Below are 27,361 nucleotides of genomic sequence, written 5' to 3'. Positions count from 1 at the left end.
GGGCTAAGCTGAGAGATGGGCAGAAAAGACCTTGGAAAGATACTGCTGGAAGGAAACCTGAAATAGATGCGATGACCCAACCCCATCATGTCGAGTCCATGTGACCCTAAAAACCCAAGAAGCAAGGGAAGTCCATCACTTTTGTGGCCTCCACATCCTTCGTGAAAGCTGTGTTGACACCAATGCACAGAAAGTCTTTTTCCCCCCACCCCCTTCCTGAACATATCCCGCCCTCAGGGAGAAAAAGAATCCAAAAATGTTATTTTTACAATGTGCCTTATATTCTGTAAGAAAAACACAGAAACAGAGATTACATAATTCAAGAACCAATTTAAGGGGCTTTAGAAATGGAAATTACTGGCTCTGGAAACACTGACTTTCTAGGCAAAGCTCCACAAATTATCCAGACCCCTTCTCATTAGCCCTGTCACTCTCTCTGGTTATTTTGCAATAAAAGCAACTCAGGCCCTGACATTCATCAGGCGGACCTGTTTCAGAGGCCCACGTGAGCACATTTTCTGATACATGACGCCTACAGGAGTCCGGACCCCTCCTGGCAGTTGTCTGTGAACAGAGGGGAAAGCAAAGAACTCAGAGAAAGGAGTCTTCACTGTGGCTTTGCTGCTCAGATCTCGTGAGAGAACAGGCAAGTCCCTCAGCCTCTCTGCCTCTCCGGTGCTGCTCTGTAGGAGGGGCCTGACCAGAGGGCAGAAGCCCCCATCCAGTTCTAGCAGCACAGGGCACTCAGCTGAAGTCCATCCTACCCTGGACAAGGAGTCAGCTTGGCATAAACTCGTCCTGAGTTGATGGACAACCCCTGTGGGAAGGGCTCCCTCCATTCCACGGCATCACCCAGCTCAGGCCAGGCTGAGCTCCACTTCAGCAATGAAGGCTTCCATAGGCCTGAACCATCTGAAACCTCCAATATCTTGAGGAGTTCTGATTCACCCAAGCACTGATTTCATATGACTCAACCTAATACCTAGGAGGAGAAGGCAATGGCAACCCACTACAGTACTCTTGGCTGGAAAATCCCAGGGATGGAGGAGCCTGGTAGGCTGCAGTCCATGGGGTCGCTAAGAGTCGGACACTACTGAAGTGACTTAGCAGCAGCAGCAGCAATACCTAGGAATTCCTTTTTCAAACATCAAAATATCATGGACTTCACAAGAGACTGGAGAAGGCAATGGCACCCCACTCCAGTACTCTTGCTTGGAAAATCTCATGGACAGAGGAGCCTGTTAGGTTGTAGTCCATGGGGTCACTAAGAATCGGACATGACTGAGCGACTTCACTTTGACTTTTCACTTTCATGCATTGGAGAAGGAAATGGCAACCCACTCCAGTATTATTGCCTGGAGAATCCCAGGGACGGGGGAGCCTGGTGGGCTGCCGTCTATGGGGATGCACAGAGTTGGACACGACTGAAATGACTTAGCATAGCACAAGAGACCTCATTCCTTAGGAGAATTACATTTTTCTTAACATTCTGGAAATCTCTCAGGATTTATATTTTCAATAAGAGTGCACTGTCACTTGTGAATTTCCATGCAAGTGAAGTACAGGGAGTGAATTTTGTGCTCATGTTCAGGGTTAAAGCTTCCTCCTTCGTCCCTTCTCTGGGTACCACCTCCCCTCCCTGACTCTGCTGGGACATTGCAGGCTGCGTTGTAAAAGTCACTTCTCTTGACTGCACGATTCTGCATTATATGCCCCACTGATGTCCTCCTGTAGATCTTATACTTTCCTATTACAGGACTTTATTCTCTGCTGTAATTCCCTCCATGCCCCAGTAGGTTATATGCAAGTGAGCAGAGATGACACATTGGCCTTTTCTCTGTTTTATTCACAGTCCTTAGAAGAGCACCTGGCAAATATTAGGTTCTCAGTAAATATTTGAGAAATGAATGAGTCAACGAATGCATGGTGCTTTCAGTATTACAAAAAGCTGATTATATTTTTACATCGGGACTTTATACTCTGCCTCCTCTGTTGCATCCCTCTATAATTAGAATCCTCCATTCTTTTACCCCATGAGGAGCTTCAAGTAATGGTGATGATAGGGGACTAACGAAGGGAGGCACCTCTCTATGGAATAAGGTCCCTGATTCTCTTTTATAAATTTTATTGGATTATAGTTGATTTATAATGTTGTGTTGGTTTCAGGTGCACAGCAAAGTTATACATATTTATATATATATTCCTTTTATTTCAGATTATTTTCTCATATAAGTTATCACAAGATACTGAGTAGCATTCCCCATGCAATACAGTAGATCACTGTTGGTTATCTGCCATACATATAGTAGTGTGTATACGTTTATCCCAAGCCCCTGATTTATGCCTACCCCTACCACATTTCCCTTTTGGTAACCATAGGTTTATTTTCAATACCTGTTAAGTCTGTTTCTATTTTGTAAATAATTTTTTAAAAAATAGCCACTGATTAAGAATCCACCTGCCAATGCAGGGGGCATGGGTTCAATCTCTGGTTTGGGAAGATCCCACATGACACAGACCAGCTACGCCCAGGAGCCACGTCAAGAGAAAGTCCCCGTGCAGCAAGGTCAAATATAAACAAATAAATAACTTTTTAAAAAATGATACAGATTAACTTATTTACAAAATGGAAACAGACTCACAGATCCCGTGATTCTTAAAAATACGTCTTGGCACCACCTGGAGTGGTTATTCTGGTTGTCATCACATCAGCCTGTCATTCACTGTAGACACTGCTGAAGCCAAATAAATGGTCAGGTTGTAAATAAGGAACAATATCTGACACCGAGGCTCCCTGAACTTTCCTGTTGAACATCTGATCCCTACTACTTGAGAATACCTAACTTTATTGTGCAACTAATTACATATCCCAAAGACAATGGCTGTGGGTCCCCTGACTCTATTTGGGAAAGCAATCAGGGGTTACCACGGGCATCATTCAAAGGGAAGTAATTTCTAAGCTGCATTCTACAAATGGCCTATTTGTCTTTTCACCTGGTTATCTAACCTCAATGTTTATTGCTTAAAAATGCTCCAAGTTGACCCAAAGCTAGTTGTTATTTCCTTTTCCAGTCATTCCTTTTTAAAAAAAACAAAACTGAAAAAAAAAAAAAAAAAACAGTGTTCCACAATGCACAGAATGGACTAAGAAGTAAAGCTGAATATCCTGGAATCCCCATGGGGATGACTATTATAAATGAAGAACACCATTTCCATGTAAAAAAAAGAGCAAGGTGTCAAATAACAAAGAAGTTGCATGTGGTAAATCTCAGTTAATAATCTCTTAAAGAAAAAAAATTACATTTGACTTTTGTGCTGTGACTTACATGCTTATTTGAAAGAAAGTGACATGTTCCCATCTTTAAGCAACGCAAGCAGCCTCGCAGAGATTTTCTGTTAATTTTAACATTTTGGAAAAAAAAATAATTTCCCCTAAATAATATCTTTAAGAAACCTGAGGAAGATGGCAATTTGAGCACAGACCTTTAAAATTTCCCCTGAGTGGACTCAAAAGCAGTAGCTAAGAGAATATGGTAATAAGTAAAAATCGGCATCTGTGCTGAACATTCAGGGCAAACTGCAAGCCCTAGCCTGGGAGAATTCCTGAGAAATTGCATGAGATGCCAACACCTCATGCAGAAAAAACAGCATGGTGAGGGTTGCCAGATGAAATGTAGGAAAATCAACTATGTTTCCTTTTCTAATTTACAGAAAGGTTACATGGGGGCATGCTTATAATTAAGAACAAAAACAAAGTTTGTCAGGTATCTGAAATCCAAATGTAACCAGGGACCCTGTATCGTTATTGGCTAACTCTAGTAGCCCTAAGCATGACATCATAAAAGAAGGTAATAGCCTGGTAGAAATAACCTGATAGTTCTAAAAGCAAAGGGCATGCATCCCAGGGATGCTCTGCACTTGGTAATGCTTCCCGATGCTGACTGCCGACAACATTTGTAATCAGCCAAATTGAATGACTCAAGAGTGAGTGTGACCACACAGTGCAGAAAACCCCAGAATCAGGGCTTCTTGCTGACTTGGAGCGGAAGGTGTGACACAGCCTTGCTGTGGACTGAGTCCAAGCCACACCAAAACGATTTACAGGAAACTGGCCCCCAGGGCAGCAGCTGTACCAAACTGAGAGAAGGGCTGTTATAGCGACCGTCTGGGAATATCAGCAATCCCAATGCATCCCCACGCTGCTCCAGCTGCAGCGTCATGGATACAGGAATGTAGGACCAGTGGCCCTTCCAGGTGGACATTTCCTGTACAGCTCTAACAAGAGCAGGTGAAAACCAAATGGAGAAAAGAGGAACCCACTCCACTGTGCCAGTGAAATGCCAAGGCACGATGAGATGACCCGCATTCAAGGACCATGAGAGAGAAGGCAAATATAGACGGAAAACAGGAGAATAAAAAAATTTTTTTTTATAAATAAAAACTGCAAAATCAAAGAAAGACATTTCAAAGGGCAATGAAGAGGTAGTTTCAAGAGTAGTTACCGCAGAGGACTAAAGTATATTTCACACAGAATAACTTTTATACTCTCACTAATCAAGGAAATGCAGGCCCTTTGTTACTTTATAATGAAATAAGACCAAGATGGAAGAAGATATGGCGGTATTAAAAGTAAGGGATTTAAAATGGTTTCAGAAGCAATAAAATAGATATGAAAAAGAAGAAAATTGAATTTATCCTAAAAAAAGGAGGATGTATGAAGCTTTCCCTAAAGCTAAATGGCAAAGACAAGAAATGAAAATGATCAGTGGCAGACTGCAAACAAATATGAGACACATTAGATATATACACAGATAATAGAACTTCTAAGAAAAATAGCAGGAAAATGCAAAAGAAGAATTATTAAAAGACAATAGAGAAAGGAAAACAGTCCTGGGGTAAAAGTAAATATTCCACTGAATTCCAACAAAAACTGTAAACACCAACTTTTAGATATTTCCTAAAAACATTTCTTAATGCCACAGATGATGAATAATTCTATAAGTGCTTATTTAAAAGTAAAACTTTTAAAAGAAAAAACTAATGAAATTGGCCTCAGTCATGCCCACTGTACAAAATTATTATAAAATAACAAGTATTTCCCCAAATCTTATGGGGAGTGTTCTAATTGAACAATTAATTCTCTAAACTAGAGATTGTCCTGATAATATGCGAAGATAACACAAAGATGCAAGGTTACATCCTATCTACCTTTCCTTACAAACATCACTGAACCAAATTATTCAGGCAACCAGGAAGTGAATCAAAGTATAATATTCAGTAACAAGAAAATCATAGCATAAATACAAAAACATTTAAGCATATAGAATAAATTCAAATAAAGTTTAAAACATGGGCAAAACAAAAAAGTTCAAAATAGTTATTGATCAAAAAAGATTCATAACCCAAATATTGTAGCTTTTAAAAATCATATACTTGGTAAAAATCCCAAAAGAAGCATGAAAAGAAAAAAAAAGTAAAAGTGTACTAATTTTGCAATAGAAATGGCTTATTTTTGTCAACAGTAACCAAATAAATATATATTTAACTGTACTTTTCTCTAAGTTTAAAATCAAGCTGTTTGGCTTACAAACTGGGAAGGGAGAGAGAAAAAGAGAGAAAACAGAAACAGCTCATCAAGTGATATATTGAAAATAAAGAACATTGATCATCAAGAAAGAAAATTGATAAAAAGTATAAAATATGATGAAAGGAATAAGAACAAATTTGTTAACTATGACACTAAATATAAATAAGTTAAACTCTCTTGTGAAAAGAGAGACTGACAGATGACTCAAAAATCATAAGAAAGTAAGTTTAAATTGTCTGCAAGAGAACTCCTAAATAAAGTGACTGAGACATTTTTTTAAAAAACCTAACCATAGATATTTCATAGGGGGTGAAAAAAATAGCACAATTTTAACATCAGAGGATAAGGTAAATTCCAGAGAAAAAATAACTACCTGGGTTAAAGATCTTAATTTTTGTGGAAGGATACAATTCATAGTGCATATGTAGTAATAAGTATTCTAAGCAAAAATATATCTCCAAAATTAATATAGCAAATCTCTTAAAGTTACAATTGGAAATTGACAGCTACTAATTTTTTTTAAACTTTATATACCTTCTTTTCCAACCTCTGACTTAAGGATGAAAAAGTAAGGCTATGAAGATATAAATAATATGAATTATGAAGTTGTAATCTCTACAGAGGATACTCTTATATATATTATTAATGACCCTTGACAAATATCATATATAAAGTCACAAGAAAAACCAAAAATTTCACAAAAATAATTTAAATTGTAGTCCATAAGCATATGTATTAAAATATAAATCAATAACAACAGAAAAATAGAAACAGTGCTACTTGCTTGGGAAAAAAAAAACTACTAAACTGTTCTTGAATACAAAATTAAAAGAAAGCTTTTAATTGCACTATATTTACAAATCCTAATAACGATGATAGTACACATCAAAACATGTGAAGCAGCCAAAGTGTTAGTTGCTTGGTCATGTCTGATTTTTTGCGATCCCATGGACTGTAGCCCTCTAGGCTTCTCTGTCCATGGAATTCTCCAGACAAGAATACTGGAGTGGGTAGCCATTCCCTTGTCCAGGGGATCTCCCTGACCGAGGAATTGAACCCAAGTTTTCTGCATTGCACGCAGATTCTTTACCATCTTAGCCACTAGGGAAGCCTGTGAAGCAGACAAAGATGTAATCAAAAGGAAAGTCATACTATCTTCAATACTGTCAGTATAAAACAAAATAGAAGGAAGTTGGTAAACTAAGCATTCTGCTCAAGAAAAGAGAAATCCCAAACAAAACAAAAAAAATTATACAGAAAAAATGATAAAACCAAAGGTAAGAAATAATAATATAAAAAATAACAAAATTGAAAATTAAGCCAAAAAAATGCTAAATTTAAAAAAATAAACACAAAATGGATTGTTACAGATGGCAGATTAAGATTATTCATTTACATATGAATTACAGAAAATCCTCATGAAACGGCCTAAAAGAAAAAATACGAAAAGCTGGTATAAATCTGGAAAACAAATATACAATATCAATGGGCCAGAGATACTGATAAGTTCTAAAAGATATCCGATGGGATGAATTGGTCCCATATTGTGGTCTTTTGGTAACTGTACTCTCAATTTTACTACAGAATCTCTTAGTTTTGTCTGCTATATTTGTCAATGTCTGAGAAAGGTATGTTAAATTATTTCCCAGGGATTCTGAAATGGTTAGGTTCTTATATTTCAAAAACACAAGACCATACCTGTCCTCAATATGTTAGACACTACCCAAGGAATCATGACCATGATAAATTCTTGTGTATTATGTCTCCTGTTGCCAATAATAAAAACTTTTCTTTGGTCCTTCTTAATGTTTTTGGCTTTGAACGTATTTTTTTTTCCTGAAATTAATACAGCCATCCATCTCAGATTTCTCTGATTCTTGTAAACATTTTCTTAATGCAACGTTTTGCCTACTTTTATTTTCAGTGATCTGTGTATTTTTCTTTAGTGTTGATGTCTAAATAGATTTTGATTGTAAGCCTCTACTTGATTGATTTGTTTGGATTTATTCCTGCTATTTTATTTTATGTTTAAATGTCCCACAATACTGTGTGGGTTGTTTTTTCCATTTCTTATCCTTCACTGGATTTATTCTTATATGCCTTTATTTTTTTCTGTCTAGTGATTGGAAAATGCTAAAGAAGTTCTTTATTGCCAAGGAAAAAATATGCATTCAACTTGACTAATGATCAAGGAGAAAATATACAAATTTGAAGAGATTCATAACCTTATTACTATGGGAAAATATTTTGGAATTTCAGTTTAATAAATCAAACTGAAGGAATATTAGCTCCACTGCGGTCCTCTCTCTTAAAAGTCAGTGAAAATAACAACAAAAACTTACATGAAGGATAGAAAATTTTCCTCCTCCAATATAAGAAGAATAAGAATGCATTCCAAAACCCGCAAATCACAGTGTCCAACTTAACCTGAATTGGATAGCTTTCCCCAAGAGTGAAAGAAGGTCTCTTCTTGGACCAGAAGGATCTCAGCATGCTTGGAATGACAAGACCTTATTACATAGCAGACCCCACAATCACTGTGGTTTGGGGAAACCTTGGCACTTCCTGTTTCCTGTGCTCTTATACTGGGTCACAGACGAATATGTCAGAGATGGGACGGAAAGCAGATGGCTTTACTGAGAGCTGGGACACACTAGATACCCTGAGTTTCACTAAGTTCCTAAAGGCCCCAGACTGAGATGAGAGGTGTGCCCTCTGAGAACTTGGATTAGAGAGTATTTAACACACAAACCCAAATCAAACTTCCAGATTGGCTCAGCTCACCCACTTTGCTCCTTCCTACTCCTGAGTATCAGGGCTGCCCTACACGGAGATGAATAATCAACAGTCAAAATCATATCATCCCACTGAACCCCAACACAAGTTCAGCTGATGACTTATACTTCAGAATCCACCAGAAAGGAACTCTCTCCTCTTCTCTCCAGAGAAGCTGCCAGCAACTTAGAATTTGTTACCTGTCTTTGTCTGTGATTATAAGCATCTCCTTCTCCTTCAAAAACCAGTCTTTACAGTCCACTTTTCCCTCTCAAGCTTTCACATCATCTATTTCTGCCTCTCGACTGGATAGCTTGCCTCAGTTTAAAAGCATGGTATACTCAAACTTCAAAAACAAACAAGCAAAACTGGTCCTTGACTCTAAAGCCTCTTCTATTTTATCTCTCTGCTCCTTTGTCTATACATGAAACTGAAAGTCGCTCAGTCAAGTCACGGACTGTAGCCCTCCAAGCTTCTCTGTAAATGGAATTCTCCAGGCAAGAATACTGGAGTGAGTTGCCATTCCCTTCTCCAGGGGGTCTTCCCAACCCACGAATCAAAACCGGATCTCCTGCATTACAGGCAGATTCTTTACCATCTGAGCCACGAGGGAAGCCCTTGTCTATACATATTAATGTACAATATATAGACACTATTATACATATGCTTGTAGACATGTTTGTATTTATGCCAATGATTGTAAACAGATCCTCAAACACTTGTGCACGTGCACACACAGTTGTCCCTGGTTACTGTCACGGGCTAAAAAATACCTCCCTCCAAAGATATCCACGACCTAACCCCAAGAATCTGAGAATATGGGACCTTCATAGCAAAAGGGACTTTGCGGTTGTGATTCAGTGAAACATTATGAGATGGGGAGATGATTTTGGTTCGTCCAGTGGAACCAATGTCATCACAAGGGTGTTAATAAGAGAATGCCAGGAGGTCAGAGAAGAAGGAGATATTTCTTGCCGGCTTTGAGGATGAAGGAAGGGGCTGTGAGTTCAGGCATGGAGGCAGGGAGCTTTAAAGGCAGGGAGACGATTGTCCTCTGGGACAATTGCTGGGACAACACTACCCTGGGGAAAAGTTTACACTTCTGACCTCACTGCCTTTCTCTTTTTATAACTGCAAATGTCATTGATGTTGTTTTACATTATTCTTCTGCTTTTGTAGATAAGGAAACTGAGAGTCAAAGGGATTGACCCCCTGACCAGGGTCACACAGCTAGCCAGTGCCTGGGGAACTGGAGGAGGCAGGTCTAGTCAATGGTGTTGCTGGACCTGGCAGGTGCAGACTCACAAGAGCTGATTCTATGCACCGCCCTCCAGCTGGGTCCAGGAACTTCAGGAGCCAATCGTCCATGCTGAGACTGTTCACACCATGGACACTGGCAAACCCTCCCGACAGGTGTCTCCTTCCCTTGCACCACAGACCAGCATGTACCCTGTTGGTCTGCTGCCTGGGTTGGAATTTCTCACAGTCTACTGTGTCCCTGTCACGCTTTCTGCTATCATTAAAAAAGATGTCCTTAACTCTTCAATGACTTCCATGTGAAATTTAGTAGCTCATTCAAAATCTCTGGGTTTCAATTCTCACTTCCCAGCCTCAGGATCTTGCTGTCTGCCACATCAAACCTATGCCCCAACCAGGCCGAACTGCTGGTAATTCATCAAATGCCATCCTAGGTTCCCTCCTCTACTGCTCCCACCCTCCAGGTTGCCATGGCCTTTCCCCCAAAGCAAATCTCTAGTAGATAAATGCTCATCTGCTCTAGAACACTGCATATTAGGGCCTCCAGACCTAAGAAACCCTCCCTAGGAACCTCAGTCAAATGGTATCTCCACATCTATGCAATACTTTGATTCAGTGCTTCTCCTTGGGTAGGTAGCAAACTGCTTTGTATCACAGTTAGTTTTGAAATTATTTATTTAATGACTACACTTACTTCATTCTGGACACTGTTTTACACGCTCTAGAATGACCAATGAATGTAATACTCCCAACAACCCCATGCATTAGGTGCTTTTTATCATCCTCACATCACAGTGAGGAAACTGAGGCTCAGAGAGGTTAAGGGACTTGCCTTAAGTCACACAGGTGGTAAATGACAAAGAATTCTAATACAACAGTCTTGACTCCTTTACCACAAAGCAATGCAGCCCTCAAGGATTCATTCAAGGGCCCAGACCCACTGGGTTCATCTTTCCAGATTCAATCAGGCTTTTCCCAGAATATGGCTTGAGTATCAATGACATCATGATTAGTTAATTCACAGTGGTACACAGAAAAACATTTTTAAAATTTGTAACTGGCCATGCATCTCTCTTTTTTTAAAAATAATTTATTTATTTTTGGCTGTATGGGATTTTCATTATTGGGTGAGGTTTTTCTCTGGTTGTGGTGAGTGGGGGCTACTCTCCAGTGCAGTCCACAGGCTTCTCATTGAAGTGGCTTCTCTTGGTGCGGACCACAGGCTCTTGGTGCACAGGCTTCAGCAGTTGCTGCACGTGGGCTCAGCAGTTGAGGTTCCCAGGCTCTACAGCAGAGGCTTAAGAGTTGTGGAACTCAAGCTTAGTTGCTCCGCAGCATGTGGGATCTTGCCCGATCAGGGATAGAACCTGTGTCTTCTGCACAGGTAGGTGGATTCTTTACCACTGAGCCACTGGGGAAGCCCCATGCATATCTTAATGAATACTGGAAAAATATAACTCACACATCAAGTCCAAGAACCATAATTGTTAAAGCTGAGGTTGACGTGAAAGTAGGTACTTCTTGGTGATTGGTCTACAGTGGCTGCTTGACTTCCAGGTCCAGGGCTTACAGGATTTGCTGCTGTAGCACAGATTGGAAGATGACAACTGTCATGCCCCCAGGACCCAGCACAGAGCTGGACACATTTGGGGGGCTTGTCATGTTGTCTTTAATTGAGAAAATGTTAGCTCCAGGAAAAAGACACAGGTTGTCCTTTGGGATTTGCATCAACAAAAGGACACTTTTTGAAGACCTTGAAAAAGCATGGTATCCCTCCCCCTGACTCCAAGGACACCATACATGAAGTATAGGAGAAAGGTCCAGCTATGCAGATGAACAAACACATTTACTTTATTTTTTTTAATGACATCAAATATATTTAAATATAAAACATGGAACTGCATTGCCAAAATAGCTTTTTTTTCCAAATTTATAATTGTTGAAAATTTGACAGAAAACATTAACTCTGATATCTGTTAATTACTCTCTAAAAACTTTCATGATGCCCCAGATCTTTAGAATAACACAGAAGAGAATTTTATAAATCTGGAACCAACATACTTTTCCAGATTAAATTATCCTCACTAAAAATTAACCAAAATGGACAAGTAACCATTTTTCTAACTTTACATGGGAAAACAGACTTCATTGAAGGAAAATTTCAATCTCTGGGAATTATGCCAAGAGATATTTATGCATATTTTGCTATTACAATAAAAGATCTTGCTTTCTCATCTTCTCTTATTCCAGTCCCTTCATACTTGTCCCTTCCAGATCCAGTCCCTTCTAGATAGATCCATCTTCTCTTTTCTCCTTGGGATGAGCACATTTACTTTATACACATGGCTCTTAATTTGTTTCTAAAACATTGAGTTTGTTGCTTCTGATATTTCAGAAGGGAATTTGTCTTCATTTCTCAAGCACATTTTCTTTCATACTTTGAATGATTCAGGAAGCTGGTATCTGACTGCCGCTTCCCCAAGGAGTGTGACAACTAAAGACTGTAGCCAGTGGCAAATGCAGCCGATTTAAGTGTAGATTTAAGTGTGAGAAGCACTCTAGCTTAAAGAATAATTTGTTATAAGAAATATGTTTGGCATCCGTAGAGTTCTTTTAAAAGCAAGATACCTCTCTGCCTTTATTCATATTGTCATTCACGGCACGAATACATGTGTCGGGCGCTGTCCACGGTGCTGGAGAGATGGAATTAAATAGAAAGAGTAATATCCCTATCCTCATGAGGCTCACATATTAGTAAGGAGGGCAGATTAAAACACAAGTAAAGAAATAAGCCCACGTAATGTAATTTCATGCAGCAGTAAGTGCCATGAAGAAAAATAAACCAGGGTACACAGATGGAAGCATGGCCAGTCAAGTAGGTCTGTAACCTGAGACAGGACGGCTGTAAGGAGAGTTATACATTCCCACATATATTAATCATATTTAGTCCCTGTCAGCCTTTACATTTCACTAGCTAAGTGCAAAAGCCAGGAAATTAAACAGAAATTCCGACAGTCTTAACCAAGGTCTTTCCACCCCAGCACTACTGAGGGTAAGTCTTTCTGCGGATGGTACACTGTTGAATATTTATCAGCCTCCTTGACCTCAACTAGATGCCAGAACTCCCCTGTCCAGTTATGACAACGACAAATGTCTCCAGACAGTCACAAATGCACCTCAGGGTAAAGTTGCCTGATAAATACAAGTGAAGTGAACTCGCTCAGTCGAGTCCGACTCTTTGCGACCCTGTGGACTGTAGCTCCACTGTCCAGGCAAGAATACTGGAGTGGGTTGCCGTTTCCTTCCCCAGGGGATCTTTCCAACCCAGGGATTGAACCCGGGTCTCCCGCATGGCAGGCACATGCTTTATCCTCTGAGCCACCAGGGAACTCAATAAATACAAGATGCCCATTTAAATTTGAATTTCAGAATAATAACGAGTACTCTTCTTAGTGTAAGTGACTCCCAAATATTTCATGGGCCATTCAATGTTTATTTAAAAATCAAATTTAGCTGGATACCCTGTATTCTTGTTTGCTATATCTGGCAACCCTAATTGGGAAGAAAAATCATTCCCATTAGAGAACCACCACTCCAGTTTTACAATTTAGGAAACTGTACATATGTATGCCAGGTACATATATATGCATGCCAGTGACATATATATATATTAGGCCACAACAAACTCGCTGACCATCCACAGGAATGAAGACACAATTGCAATGACCTTCCAAACAAAGTGAGTGTAGGAGACCCACTTAGATGGGATGAAGGAGACCAGGATCTGTTATTTCCAGATTCTGAAAGTAGAGATAAAATTCATGTCATGCTCAATATATCTTTCCTTACAGACTTGATGAAGAGTTTTTAAAATCACAATGAACAATGCTTCCTGGAGTTTAGTCATCACTATGCTCTCATACAAAGCTTGAGTGGAAACATAACATGTGTCATATTTCCGGAAGAGAACTTGACAATATCTAAGAGAAGTTTGGAGTTCCCTTTCTCTCTGCCCCATTCAGTGCACACTTTGGAATCTATTCCTAGACATGAAAAAATAAATAAATGCTAAGAAATGTTTATATTGAAAGAAAATTCAGTGCACATCAGGTTTAAAGTTTAAGTAAAAAGGAGCAAACTAAATATCCAACAAAACATCTATATAACCACTACACACCTCATGAAATAGCCAGAATCCAAAACACTGACACATCAAATGCTGGCGAGGATGTGGAGCAACAGGAACCCTCATTCAGTGTTGGTGGGAATGCAAAATGGTACAGCCACTTTCAAAGGCAAGTTTGTCAATTCTTGTAAAACTAAACATGCTTTTTCTATACCATCCAGCAATCATGCTCCTTGATATTTACTGAAAGGAGTGGAAAATTTATGTCCACACAAAAGCCTATATGGGAATATTAACAGCAGCTTTATTCATAACTACCAAACTTGGAAGTAACCGAGATGTCCTTCAATAGGTTAATGGAAACAAACAGTGGTTCATGCAATACTGAGGAGGAATAGCATGTTAGAAAGACAGGGCCGCGAAGGTACAGTTTCCAGACGACCCGAGAGCCACCACATTAGCTGGGACATTTATGCAAGTAAGAATAAATTTCTAGTTTGTTTCAGCCACTGTTATAGTTCAGCTTGTTATTCACAGCTGAGTCTAATCCCATCTTTAAGACAGAGTCATAGCTTTTTGAACTCTGTGTTCCAGCAACGGGAACTCCACGTGTAGTCCTGGTGGTACTGGCAGCATCAGCATCACCTAAGAATTTGTTGGAGATCCAAATTCTCAGGTCCTGCTGCAGCCCCACTGATCCAGACACTGTAGCTGGGACTCAGTGATCTTTGCTTTCACAGTCTCCCAAGGGATTCTGTTAAATGCTACAGTTTGAGAACAACTATTCTAGCCAATTTTGGTAAAATGGTTCTCCTATATAATGTGTAAACATGCATGGGTGACTGCAAACATGTAAAAATCCATCTGCAGAAGAATTTTTTTAAATAGTCATAACTGGGTCCCCTTTAAAGCACCCTGTTTTTTTAAAAAATGCAATAAATTTATTTTTGGCTGTGCTTTGGTTGCTGCATGCAGGGTTTTCTATAGTTGTGGCACATGGGGGCTACTCTCTGGTTATGGTATGTGGGTTTCTCATTGTGGTGGCTTCTCTTGTTGCAGAGCACAGGCTCTACAGCAAGGGCTCAGTAGTTGTGGCGCATGAGCTTAGTTGCCCCATGGCATGTAGAATCTTCCCAGACCAGGGGTCGAACCTGTGTCACCTTCATTGGCAGGTGAATTCTTAACCACTGGACCACCAGGGAGGTTCTCTGCAGAAGAATTTTTTGTGTTTGTTCAAATGGAGGTCTCTCTTATCTCAAAGAATTTTTTTTCTAATTAAGAAATTGCAATACTACTTTAAATAATGTGTGTAAAAGCTCTTTTAGGAAGAAGGGGGAAATGATAAATCCAACTTAATTTTGAAAAATCTAACTAGTCAGGCATCCTAGACAATTAGATGAGAAGGTTTGGTCCCATCCTCACCAGTCAGGTTTCACTTGAACTTTTGCATAGAAATTCCATAGCTACTGTAAGCCATTAAATTAAAAGACAGTTCCTTCTTGGAATAAAAGCTATGACAAACCTAGACAGCATATTGAAAAGCAGAGTCATCACTTTGCCAATAAAGGTCTGTATAGGCAAGGATATGGTTTTTCCAGTAGTTGCATATGGATGTGAGAGTTCGACCATGAAGAAGACTGAGAGACAAAGAATTGATGCTTTTGAACCGTGGTGCTGGAGAAGACTCTTGAGAGTCCCTTGGACAGCAAAGAGATCAAATCAGTCGATGCTGAAAGAAATCAACCCTGAATATTCATTGGAAGGACTCATGCTGATGCTGAAGCTCCAATATTTTGACCACCTGATGCGAGGAGCCAACTCACTGGTAAAGACGCTGATGCTGGGAAAGATTGAGAGCAAGAGGAGAAGAGGTGACAGAGTATGAGAAGGTTGGATGACATCACTGACTCAGTGGCCATGAGTTTAAACAAACTCTGGGAGACAGTGAAGGACAGGGAAGCCTGGCATGCTACAGTCCATGGGGTTGCAAAAAGCTAGACACAACTGAGTGACTGAACAACAATAAAAACTATGAAGACTATATCTGGCAAATATGGCTGAAAGGGGAGGTGTGTGAGTTCTGACCATAATTTTTAAGGCTGCAAAGAAGCAGAGAAACAAAACCCTCTTGCTGTCATTGCATACAAGGGTTCTCACCCTCTGGTCAGCATTGGGAATTACTTGGAGGGCTTGCTGTGGTGGGGTTTCACCACAGAGCTTCTGATTCAGAAGGAGTAGGTCTGGGGTGAAACCAAGAATTTGTATTTTAACAGGTGAGGCTGATTCACCTGGTCCAGGGGCCACACTTTGAGAACCACATACTCACTGCCTCCTTGACCTGGGAACTCATCTGAGAACTATTCAGAAGGAGAATAAGGCTGAACAAAGCAGATACCTTGAGATTCCATGCAAGGCCATGGACAAAGTCTTGCATGACACAGCTGTGACCTCTGTCTTCCACTGTAACCTTCCCCCACTCCCCAGCCCACATCCATTCATGCCCTTCATGCCCTTTTTCAAATGCACTAACTCCTGCCTCAGGGCCTTTGCAGTGGCCCCTTCTTCCTGAAATGCTATCTATTCTGCATGGCTAGCTGTTTTTCCTGGGACAGGTCTCAGCACAAGAAGGACCTTGAAGTGGCCTGTCTGGTCCCTGCCTCCTGCCCTGCTTAGTTTCTTTCCATCTTAAATTGCCTTTTCTATTTGTTTTCTTGATTAAACCTGAAGACCCCACCTTCTTTGCTGGGACCTTGGAGGCAGACATCTGACACGACTTGTTCATAGCTATCAATTCAGGACCCGGAACAATACCAGGGCACAGAAGGACGTTAAGTAAATGCATGAATTAAAGAATAAACAAATGGATAAATGAAAGAATAATGGACAAATAGCTCAAAGCCAATCTCTTGGTCTCAGGGTCAGCAACTCATTAACCCCAGACTTTCCCCTGAGATGGTCATCGCTGTTGAACCCCCCTGAAAGCCCACTGAAATACACTCTAGTAAGGAAGACGAGGCCTGAATACAGAGCACTGACTTCATCTCTAACCTCTGACCTGTCAATGTGTAAGCATCCCCAGAAGCCTGGGTGCACACACTCAGTATGCAGGGAGTGTGCTTCATTAAGTTGCTTATATTAAAATTGGTAGAGTGTCACATCTCGTAATTTTGAAAAAACTTGTTTATATTAATATTTAATTAGTTCAGGGATTAAAAACCCCATAAACAACTTTTTCCTCCCTCTCTTGTTTTCTGAGGGCCAAGTGGATTTGAGATTTTTAATCAGTATACCAAATTCTCTGAAAAGAGGGTAAGAGATAGCAAGGGAACAAGAAGGCAAGAGGAAAGAGAAGGAGGAGATAAGAGGAGATGGAGGAGGAGGGGGAGGGAGGAGGGAGGGGATGAGGGAGGACGGAGGGAGGGAGGAGGGCAAGGGGGAGGGGGCCCCCCCAGGCAAGAAAAATAAATACCAACAGAAAATAGCAACCACTGCCATTCACTCCTGCCTGAGCTTCACAGGCCAGCAAATGAAGACCTGCAATCAGAGAAGAGTCAAGGGTGCCAAGAGTGGTACAGGCTGCTCAGAGGAGAGTTCATCTAGTAGAAATTGGGGCAGAGACAGAACTCTGTGCTTTCGTGGAAACTTTTCATGCCATTCTAGATTTTCAGAGTGTGATGCCATGGGAACTATTTTATAAGGCCGTAGATAACAGAGAGTAATTCAAAATAAATTTTGTCTATAGGAATGCACATCAGCTCTCTCTGGCAGAGGGACCACCCCTCCCCCACTACTGGAAAAGTCAGGTTTGTGTCTGCAGGTGTGAATTTTGACATTCCTCCTGTGCTTCTCTGCCTTCTCCTTGGGATCAGCTATCACATCTGCTGGGTGTCCCCATTTCATTAATGAGCTACATAAAAATTTTAACGTCTTCATTTTATATCCATAAGACAGTCAACGACTTTATCTCTTTCTGAAAATTATCTTTTAATGGGGAAGAAGAAAAGAGGCTGGGGGTGTCTTCCAGGTCCCATGCCTGTGAGGATATGAAATTTCAGTCTCACTCAGCCCACTCCTGCCAGCCACCTCTGCACTCTCCCGCAACGGCTCGCATTGGTACCACTGGGATGTTCCACAAAGACCCAGCACAGCATCAAACAAAGAAACCAAATCAGAGAGCATACCATGTGTAGGAAGTCATCATGACCATCCCAGGAAAAAAACTGAAAACCTCAACTGAAGAACAGAACAGATATATTTCCAAGCAGAAGATGATCATTCACTTATCACATTGCAATATCCAAATTACCAGAGGTGACAGTTCCTAATTCTTAAAGGGCAGATACAGCAAGTTAACCCAGAAAGATGCCAGCCCCGGAAAGATTCGGGAATTACTTCCCTAGCCTAAGCAGCTTCAGGTTGGCAGTCTCAAGTGTGATTTGAATGCAACTGTAAAAACATGAAATCTGTATGGACTGAAAACAATGCATCTGGGGAAAGGGCCATCCCCTGAATCAAAAGGACACAGCAGGAAGAATGAGATCCCCCAGGGCAATGTTCTCATTCAGTTACCTGGAAAGTGAGATGAGTTCCGATTGCCCAGCTGCATAGAAAAATGGTTCCTGATGTCAAGTGAGCAACAGGGGCTGCTGGTGAGGGTAACAGTGACTCTCCCTCAACAGTTAACTAGTTAGCTACACGAGAGCATGTGCCTGTTTGGAAACAACGTCCATTGAATTTAGCCCAGAAATTAAAAATCTTAAAACAAGTCCGGGAATAATTGACCAAATTTTCTAAAAAATGTAGTAGGTGGAAGAAGATTCCTCCCAAGAGTCTCACCTGACTCCAGTGCTTGTGAACATGTGCCTGACACAGCAACAGGAGCTCTGCGGATGTGATGATGATAAGGACCAGGAGAGAAGAGGTCAGTCTGGAGCATCTGTGTGGGTGCAATGCCATCACAGGGGGTCCTTCAAAGTGAAGATGATCTATCCACTGATGTAAAAGGGGTGTGAAAGTCCCTTCTAATATCTATTATTGTACTCCTGTCCATTTCTTTCACAGCTGTTAATACTTGTCTTACATGTTTAGGTGACTGCCAAGATATGGAGGCAACCTAAGTATCACAGATGGATGGATAAAAATGATATGGTATGTACATACAATGGAATACTGTGCTGTGCTGTGCTCATTCACTCAGTCATGTCCAACTCTGAAATCCCATGGACTGTAGCCCGCCAGGCTCCTCTGTCCATGAGGATTCTCCAGGCAAGAATATTATGTCCTCCTCCAGGGGATTGTCCCAATCCAGGGATCAAACACAGGTCTCCTGCATTGCAGGCGGATTCTTTATCATCTGAGCCACCAGGGAAGCCCAAGAATACTGGAGTGGGTAGCCTATCCCTTCTCCAGGGGAATCTTCCCGACCCAGGAATCAAACCAGGGTCTCCTGCATTGCAGGTGGATTCTCTACCTGCTGAGCTACTAGGAAGCCCATCAAAATACTACTCAGCCATAAAAAGAATAAAATGCTGCCGTTTGCAGCAACATGGATAGACTTGGAGGCTCTTCTGCTAAAGGAAGTAAGTCAGAGAGAAAGACAAATACTGTTTGTAAGCACTAATATGTGGAATCTAAAAAACTACAACCAACTAGTGAATATAACAAAAAGAAGCAGACTTACAGATACAGAGAGCAAACTAGAGGTTACCTGTGGGGAGGGGGAAGCAGGACGGACAATAAAGGGGTGGAGGAGTAAGAGATACAAAGTATTAGGTATAAAATAAGCTACAAGGATATACTGTACAACACAGGCCAATATTTTATAACCATAAATGGAATATAAACTTTAAAAACTGATGTATGGAACAGTCTTATGGACTCTGTGGGAGAGGGAGAGGGTGGGAAGATTTGGGAGAATGGCATTGAAACATGTAAAATATCATGTATGAAACGAGATGCCAGTCCAGGTTCAATGCACGATACTGGGTGCTTGGGGCTAGTGCACTGGGAAGACCCAGAGGGATGGTATGGGGAAGGAGGAGGGAGGAGGGTTCAGGATGGGGAGCACATGTATACCTGTGATGGATTCATTTTGATATTTGGCAAAACTAATACAATTATGTAAAGTTTAAAAATAAAATAAAATTTAAAAAAAAACTGTAAATGACTGTATTATACACCTGTAACATATAATACTGTATACCAACTATACTTCAAATTGTAAAAAGTGGAAGAGGGAGGCAGAAGGGGAAGCTGGAGTGATGGGATATGAAAGACTCAACATACTGTCTTGGATGTTGAAGGAGGTAGTGAGCCAGGAGCCAAGGAATGAAGGCAATTTCTAGAAGCTGGAAAAATCAAGAAAACATTCTCCCTTAAAACTTCCAGAAAGGAATGCTGCTGCAATGACACTTGGCTTTTAGCTCAGAGAGACCTGTGTCGGACATCAAACCTACAGAACTGAAAGATGACAAATTTGTGTCATCTCTAGTCACTAAAAGCAATAGAAAACTAACACAGCTGTCAATGATGAATTAACACAGGGACCAATCCGCATGATCACAGCATCTAGTTTTTAGGGACATTCAGCATCTGGGTGTAGTAATGGAGCAGGTTAATACCAAGGTGGAGTTCTGCCAGGCCTGAAACTAACTAACATACAAAACATTTGTATAATTAGAAGTAAGTGTCCCTCTTCCCAGGCCAATACAGGCTCATGATAGCCAGCACAGTTCACTGAACGCAACACAGACTGGCCTTTAGCTCCAGGACTCCTCTAGCATGAGAGCATTTGTACAGTGCACAACCTAAACAACCATACATGGCAGCCCATAACAGGGATCATGAGCCATTTCATCATGGAAGGCTTTTTCTCTCCATGCAGATGAAGGAACTTAATCTGCATTCTAGAGAAGAGGGTACACTCAGTTTCTTATGTGCCATGAAACCTGTCATTTTGCACTTCTTGACAGAGTCCTTTGGAGCTCTCATCTGATTTTGCCCATGCATGCTTTATGTCTCAGATCAAAAATCTGCACATAAATGGGACAGGACCCACATTCTCAGGTGTTTGGTAAGTGTTGCTTGCTTGCTTATCTGCATTTTTGTAAAAGCTATTAAAAAATCCAAATCTATCAACTTAGGCAAGTAAGCAATTTCTTTAACCCAAAATCTAAAAAGTCCAGAAGCATGAAGTCAAGGTTCAAGCACACTAGCAGCACCATGTCTTGTAACTGTTTCCTACAAAATGAATGGATCTATTTTCAGGGTGACTCACTCAGGCCAGTGGCCCCTAGCAGCTCCTGGCTTATCGTCTCGCAAGGACAAATCCACTGGAAGCTGTAGTTTCTTTCTCTTCCTTAAACACTTTAAAATCCCAGACCTGATGATCATTGGCCCAGCGCAGGTCATGTGCTCACAACTCAACCAATCACATAGGCCAAGGAAATAGAGTATGCTAATTGGCCAGGCCTGAGTCACGTTTCCACCCTGACACTGTGGTGGATTCAATCCCATATGTGTCTTGGACTAACGGGTTATGGCAGGGGATACAGGAGGTTCCCCAGAGGATGTCATGGAACGAATAAAAACAGTAGTGTCTGCTACCTCAGGTTTGCGGTGAACATTTTATTCCTAAAGTACAAAAAGTGGCTTCCCAGGTGGTACAGTGGTAAAGAATCTGCCTGCCGATGCATGAGATGCAGGAGACGTGGGTTTGATCCTTGGGTCAGGAAGATCCCCTGGAAGAGGAAATAGCAACCCACTCCAGTATGTTTGCCTGGAAAATTCCATGGACAGAGGAGCCTGGGGGCTACAGTCCATGTGATCACAGAGTCAGACACAACTGAGCATGCACACACAAAGTAAATAAAACCTGAACAGCCCTATTGTCCTTATGTTATTCTGGTATTTACGTTTGCATTCTGGTTTCTTTGGAGGAAAACTGAGGGAGAGAAAGTAACATCTGTTGTGTTTTTGCCACGTGTCAGACACTTCATTTATTCATGATCTTGTTCAGTGTTCATGTGATATTGTTCAGGGTTTCCCTGGGGTCTCTGCTGGTAAAGAATCTGCCTGCAATGGGGGAGACCAGGGTTCGATCCCTGGGTTGGGAAGATACCCTGGAGAAGGGAATGGCGACCCACCCCAGTATTCTGGCCTGGAGAATTATAGGGACAGAGGAGCCTGGCAGGTTACAGTCCATGGGGTTGAAAAGAGTCGGACACAGCTGAGCACCTTCCACGTTTACTTTCTTTCAGTGTTTGTGTAACACCAAGGTAAGGAGTGTATTGTCCCCATTTAGCAGTTAGGAAAATTAAGGCCAAGACAATTGAAGATGCTTGGCTCACTGAGCTCAAAAGTACCTGTGCCTGGATTTGAAGGAGCCTGCCAGAGTCCAGAATGTGTGCTCTGAACCTCTAAAATGCCTGGCTTCACAGCACAATGGGAACTGATTAACTGTCAAAGCACTAATTAGGGCATTAGGAAGAAGAAGTGATTTCCTCTCTGTGCATCTCTGAGCATAAATATGAGTTAGAGAAACTGCCACACCCCAACATGCACAAATACTTAATTCATTTTCCTCTCAATTCATGTCCTTTTAATATTAATGAGACAAGGAATAAACAGCCAATAATTAACTCGTTTTCTACCACTATTTTAAGAAAAAAATTGAACACGAAAATCAGGCAGTGAAGGGAAAGTTAAGAAACAGGTTCTAAGGAACTTCCCTTATAGTTCAGTGGTTAAGAATCTCCGTTGCAATGCAGGGGACACGGGTTCGATCCTTTGTCAGAGAACTAAGATCCCACGTACCACAGGGCAACTAAGCCCGCGTGCTTCAACTACTGTGTCTGCTCCCCTAAACAAGACAGCCTGTGTGCCCCAAGGAAGATTCCGCGTGCCTCAACTAAGGCCCAACACAGCTAAATAAATAAGTTTTGTTTTTGTCTTTTTTTTAAAAAAAGAAAACAGGCTCTGGGTCAGGTGGCCTGGGTTTCTGACCAGGTTATATTGAAGCATAACCCTTCAATAGTTTTCTGTCTCCTTGGCTTGGTAACTTTAGGAAATCATTTAAATTCTCTTAAATTCAGTTTCTTGAATCTATAAAATGGGGGTAATAACAGTATGCACCTCATACAATTGTTGAGAAAATTCCATGAGCTATTTTGTAGAAGTGTTCAATACACATGCGTGAATATATTAATCTTACTGCTTTCAGAAATGATAATCTGGCCATTCTATTGAAAAAGCCACCAAAAGCTACCAACATACTCAAGATGTAGCCTTAAAAAAAAAAAGAGATCAACGATATAGCAATACAAAAGAAAATTAAAAAGAAAAGAAAACCTAGCTATGCAAAATGGACCAGAAGCACTTGAGGGACCTAGAGACTTATTAACAATGCAGTGGTAGAGGTCCCACTCCACGGTTACTAAATCAAAATTTGGATGCTAGTAAGATCCCCAGGTGATTTACACATTAAAGATTGAAAAATACTTTCTTAGATATCATCAGTTTTGCCCAAAATGTTTAGAATTCTTAGCAACAATCAGATACAACACAATCACCTGTGTGCAAGATGCTCATTTCTTTTCTGTTGGAATTCAGACACTTATGGTGTTATGTTTCCAATGCTACGTGCTGTGCTGTGCTTAGTTGCTCAGTCAGTATCTGACTCTTTGTGACCCTGTGGACTGTAGCCTGCCAGGCTCCTCTGTCCATGGGATTCTCCAGGCAAGAATACTGGAGTGGGTTGCCATGCCCTCCTCCAGGGAATCTTCCCAACCCAGGAATCAAACCAGGGTCTCCTGCATTGCAGGTGGATCTTTACCAGCTGAGCTCCCAGAAAAGTCCTTACAATGCAGTACTCCCTTGTTAATCCTTTTTAAAATTTTAAAAAGCCAACAAGGGAAAAAAATAAAGAGGTGAAAATTTGTTAGAACCAGCTCAGTTCTATAGTATAAAATGTACTTCCTAGAATGGAAAAAATGCTCGAGTCTAAAAACAAAACTCGAGGGATACCATGGTTCACAACAATATTACAAAATTTTTTCAGTAGTCCTCTCTGCTGCTGCTGCTGCTAAGTCGCTTCAGTTGTGTCCGACTCTGTGCGACCCCATAGACAGCAGCCAACCAGGCTCCCCGTCCCTGGGATTCTCCAAGCAAGAACACTGGAGTGGGTTGCCATTTCCTTCTCCAAAGCATGAAAGTGAAAAGTGAAAGTCAAGTCGCTCAGTCATGTCCGACTCTTCGCAACCCCATGGACTGCAGCCTACCAGGCTCCTCCGCCCATGGGATTTTCCAGGCAAGAGTACTGGAGTGGGGTGCCATAGTCCTCTCTAGAAAAAGGTCTAAATCCACATGAATGACAGATGCAGGGAAAACCTTAATGATTTATTTTTACCATCAGACGTTTCTTCAGATAGTACATGTTTCTGGAAGCCTTAGTACTGAGTTGTGCAAACATCGGGTAGCTGAGATGCTTTGAAAATGATTCCGTTAAGTTATTTATTCAATCAGAAAGTGCTTATTTGAGAGCCCTGGGTTCTTCTGTGGAATATTTGCCTAAAGCAGTACTCTCCATTATTTTAAACTTTTGATTAACTGTTGTGCCTCTCGGTGACAAGTTGATTTCACCCTGACAGAGGAAATACATGGCTTTATATGTGCGTCTTTAAATAGAGCTTCTGGGACTGACTTGCTTGTTTGTGGACTGCCTTCTTCCAAGCTATTCAGTGGCTGGAATTTGCCAATCAAATTTTATAACCAGTAGTCTGGACCCATGATCCCACCAAAAGAAAGAGAGTCAGCTGTGCCGTTGAGGATTCATAATCAAGAATACAGTAAGTATTCTAAAAGGACTAGATTCTGGAGTCATCTTCAGCATGGAATGGATCCCTACTAGACGTGTGACACATCACTATCCTTTTTAAAAAACAATTTTATTTATTTATATTTTTTGCTGTGCTGGGTCTTCATTGCTGCATGCAGGCTTTCTTTAGTTGCAGCATCCATGGGCTGCTTTTGAGCTGCAATGCATGGGCCTCTCTCATTGCAGAGCACAGGCTCCATGGCGTGGGCTCAGGAGTTGTGGTACACGGTTTAGTTGCCCCAAGGCAAGGGGGATCGTCCCCGATCAGGGATTGAACCTTTGTCTGCTGCACAGGCAGGCAGATTCACAACAACTGGAACCACCAGGGAAGTCCAGTAAAGGCAGATTCCCAATCACTAGACTACTATGGAAGTCCACACCATTAGTTAAAGACAAGGTATTTGTAAAAATGTTGCACACGTAAATGACGCCAGGCTAATCTCAACAGTGTTCTAAATGAAAGTGTTGACATGACTCTGCAATGATGATAACTCAGATGTGTGGAGAACACATCCATACCCAGGACGGTCCTATTCATCGAAGCATCCAATCACAAGAGGGTTATATCCACGTAGCGCCTTGCATGAAATTTGACAGGAAATGAAAGGGGGCAGGGAGGATGCCCTGTTCAAGTCAAGTGATAGGGAAGAACAAATCTCATTCCATATTTAATCTGTTTTTATTTTTTTTTTAACTTTAACCTTTGTATCTTATTGCTTTTGTTACAAGTTAGAAATGTTGCCTATAGCTTGAAATACACCGGAGAACCATTCTCAAGGCTTTGACCTTTAAAGGTATAACACTTTCCCATTCGTAGAGAGTTAAAAAGTTGCAGAACAGAGAATGCATTTGTCTTGCTGGAGATTTACTGGAACATCATGAGGTGACCTACTGGACAGTTGTAAGAACAAAGGATTCCAACACCAAGATGCCTGCAACAACCAATCCCCTCCCCCTCCCCCTGCACCCATCTTGCCTTTAAAAATGCTTTGCTGAAACACTTTGTGGAATTTGAGGTTTGGGGGCACGAGTCTGCATCAAGTGGCCAAAGTATTGGAGTTTCAGCTTCAACATCAGTCCTTCCAATGAACACCCATTACTGATCTCCTTTAGGATGGACTGGTTGGATCTCCTTGCAGTCCAAGGGACTCTCAAAAGTCTTTTCCAACACCACAGTTCAAAAGCATCAATTCTTCAGCACTAAGCTTTCTTTATAGTCCAAGTCTCACATCCATACATGACTACTGGAAAAACCAGAGCCTTGACTAGATGGACCTTTGTTGGCAAAGTTAATCCTTCCTTAGCTGAATGCAGCTCCATCTCCAGCTCTGACACTCAAGTATCAGCATCCCTGACTCCAAATGAGAGGACTAAGGCATAGCAAGATTCTCAATCCTGGCAGCAGGTTGGGCCATTTTAAAGAAATATTAGTACCCAACCACACATCCATGCTGATTTCTTTGCATACATGTGACCCAAACATATAATTTTAAAATATATATATTTTTTTCCTGGTGGGGCTTCCATGGTGACTCAGTGGTAAAGAATCCACTGGCCAATGCAGGAGACACAGGTTTGGAAAGATCCCGGTCTGGGAAGATCCCACATGCCACAGAGCAACTAAGCCCATGTGCCACAGCTGTTGAGCCTGAGCTCTAGAGCAATGGAAGTGCGACAAGAGAGGCCACCACAATGAGAAGTCCCTGCATCACCATAGCCCCCACTTGCAGCAACTAGAGAAAAGGCCGCAGAGCAACAAAGACTCAGCATAGCCAAAAATAAATAAATGAATAAAAGTATTTTTAAAAATTTCCAAGTGATCCTAAAGTGCAGCTGAGATGAGCAGCCCCCAACCAAACGGTCTCCAAGCTTCCTTTTTCAATCTCATATGACAACAATGCAACGGTCCTCATCTGAGTGATTCAAAGACCAAGACTGAAAACAAAACAAGGCAGAACAAAATATCGGGGATTTGTACGTCCTGGTCTAAGAGACAGTAAGAGGGCTGGCTGGAACCATGCGAGTCTCTCCACTAGCCTCCCCAAAACCACTTAGTGGTTTATATCACTAAGATCTCGTTACTCAGCACAAGCTATTTTTTCCCTAAAGTGACTTATAATCAAATGAAATTAACAGCTCAAATGTGGAACGTTAAGTATGGGAGAATTAATAGGAATCACTGGAAGAAATTTTGAAACCACCACCTTAAAAGCCTGAATATTTTTTGAACTGAGAGGGGGAAAAGAGCAGGGAGACGCCTATTAGCACTGCAGACAGCTAACCCTGCCTGGTTTATGCAAGCTCCTTACCCTCCCTCACCCATACTTTCAATCAGGAAATTATATTCTTTGTGGATCACAGAGCTGTATCCAGCTTGTCAGCATTTCTCTTCCAAGGCCATTATGCTGCCTCTATTTCTGCATCTCTTTTGTATAGCATTAAATTTTTTTTGAAAGATAGAGTAAGAAACCAGAAGGATGGCAGCCCATTGATGGTATTGTCGGGGGGGAGAGGGGTCTCCCAAGAGTCTTCCACTTCACTGCATTATAAAAGAAGAATATAGACACAGAAAGTAAAGGACGCAATATGACATGGTGGCAGAGGAAATTCATTCATACAGAAGCTTCACTGAAGCCAGAACAGAATTAAAATATGCCCTGTTTTCTTTAAAGTGTTATCAATGACATTCACATATAACAACAAGTTTTGTTCTTGTTTCTCAATTCATTTGCCAGCAAGTTTT

The 27,361-nt window shown here is 41.2% G+C and overlaps 1 protein-coding gene across 2 annotated transcripts in view; it reads right to left on the bottom strand.

Annotated features, from left to right (window-relative positions):
• Positions 1–27,361, bottom strand: part of TMEM132D (transmembrane protein 132D) — an 889,902-nt gene that overhangs the window by 654,733 nt on the left and 207,808 nt on the right. Inside the window, exon 1 of one of the 2 annotated variants that reach the window (XM_061384524.1) lies at positions 2,643–2,741. The exons of the other annotated variant lie outside the window; for it this stretch is intronic. The gene's annotated coding sequence lies outside the window, so the exon portion shown is untranslated. Of the gene's footprint in view, positions 1–2,642; positions 2,742–27,361 lie in introns of those variants that run through there. 2 annotated transcript variants of the gene reach the window in all.

The sequence above is a fragment of the Bos javanicus genome, chromosome 17 (genome assembly GCF_032452875.1).
Source record: "Bos javanicus breed banteng chromosome 17, ARS-OSU_banteng_1.0, whole genome shotgun sequence".
NCBI lineage: Eukaryota > Metazoa > Chordata > Mammalia > Artiodactyla > Bovidae > Bos > Bos javanicus.
The sequence above is the reverse complement of the archived record's forward strand: the minus strand, read 5'-3'. Positions and strand labels throughout refer to the sequence as shown.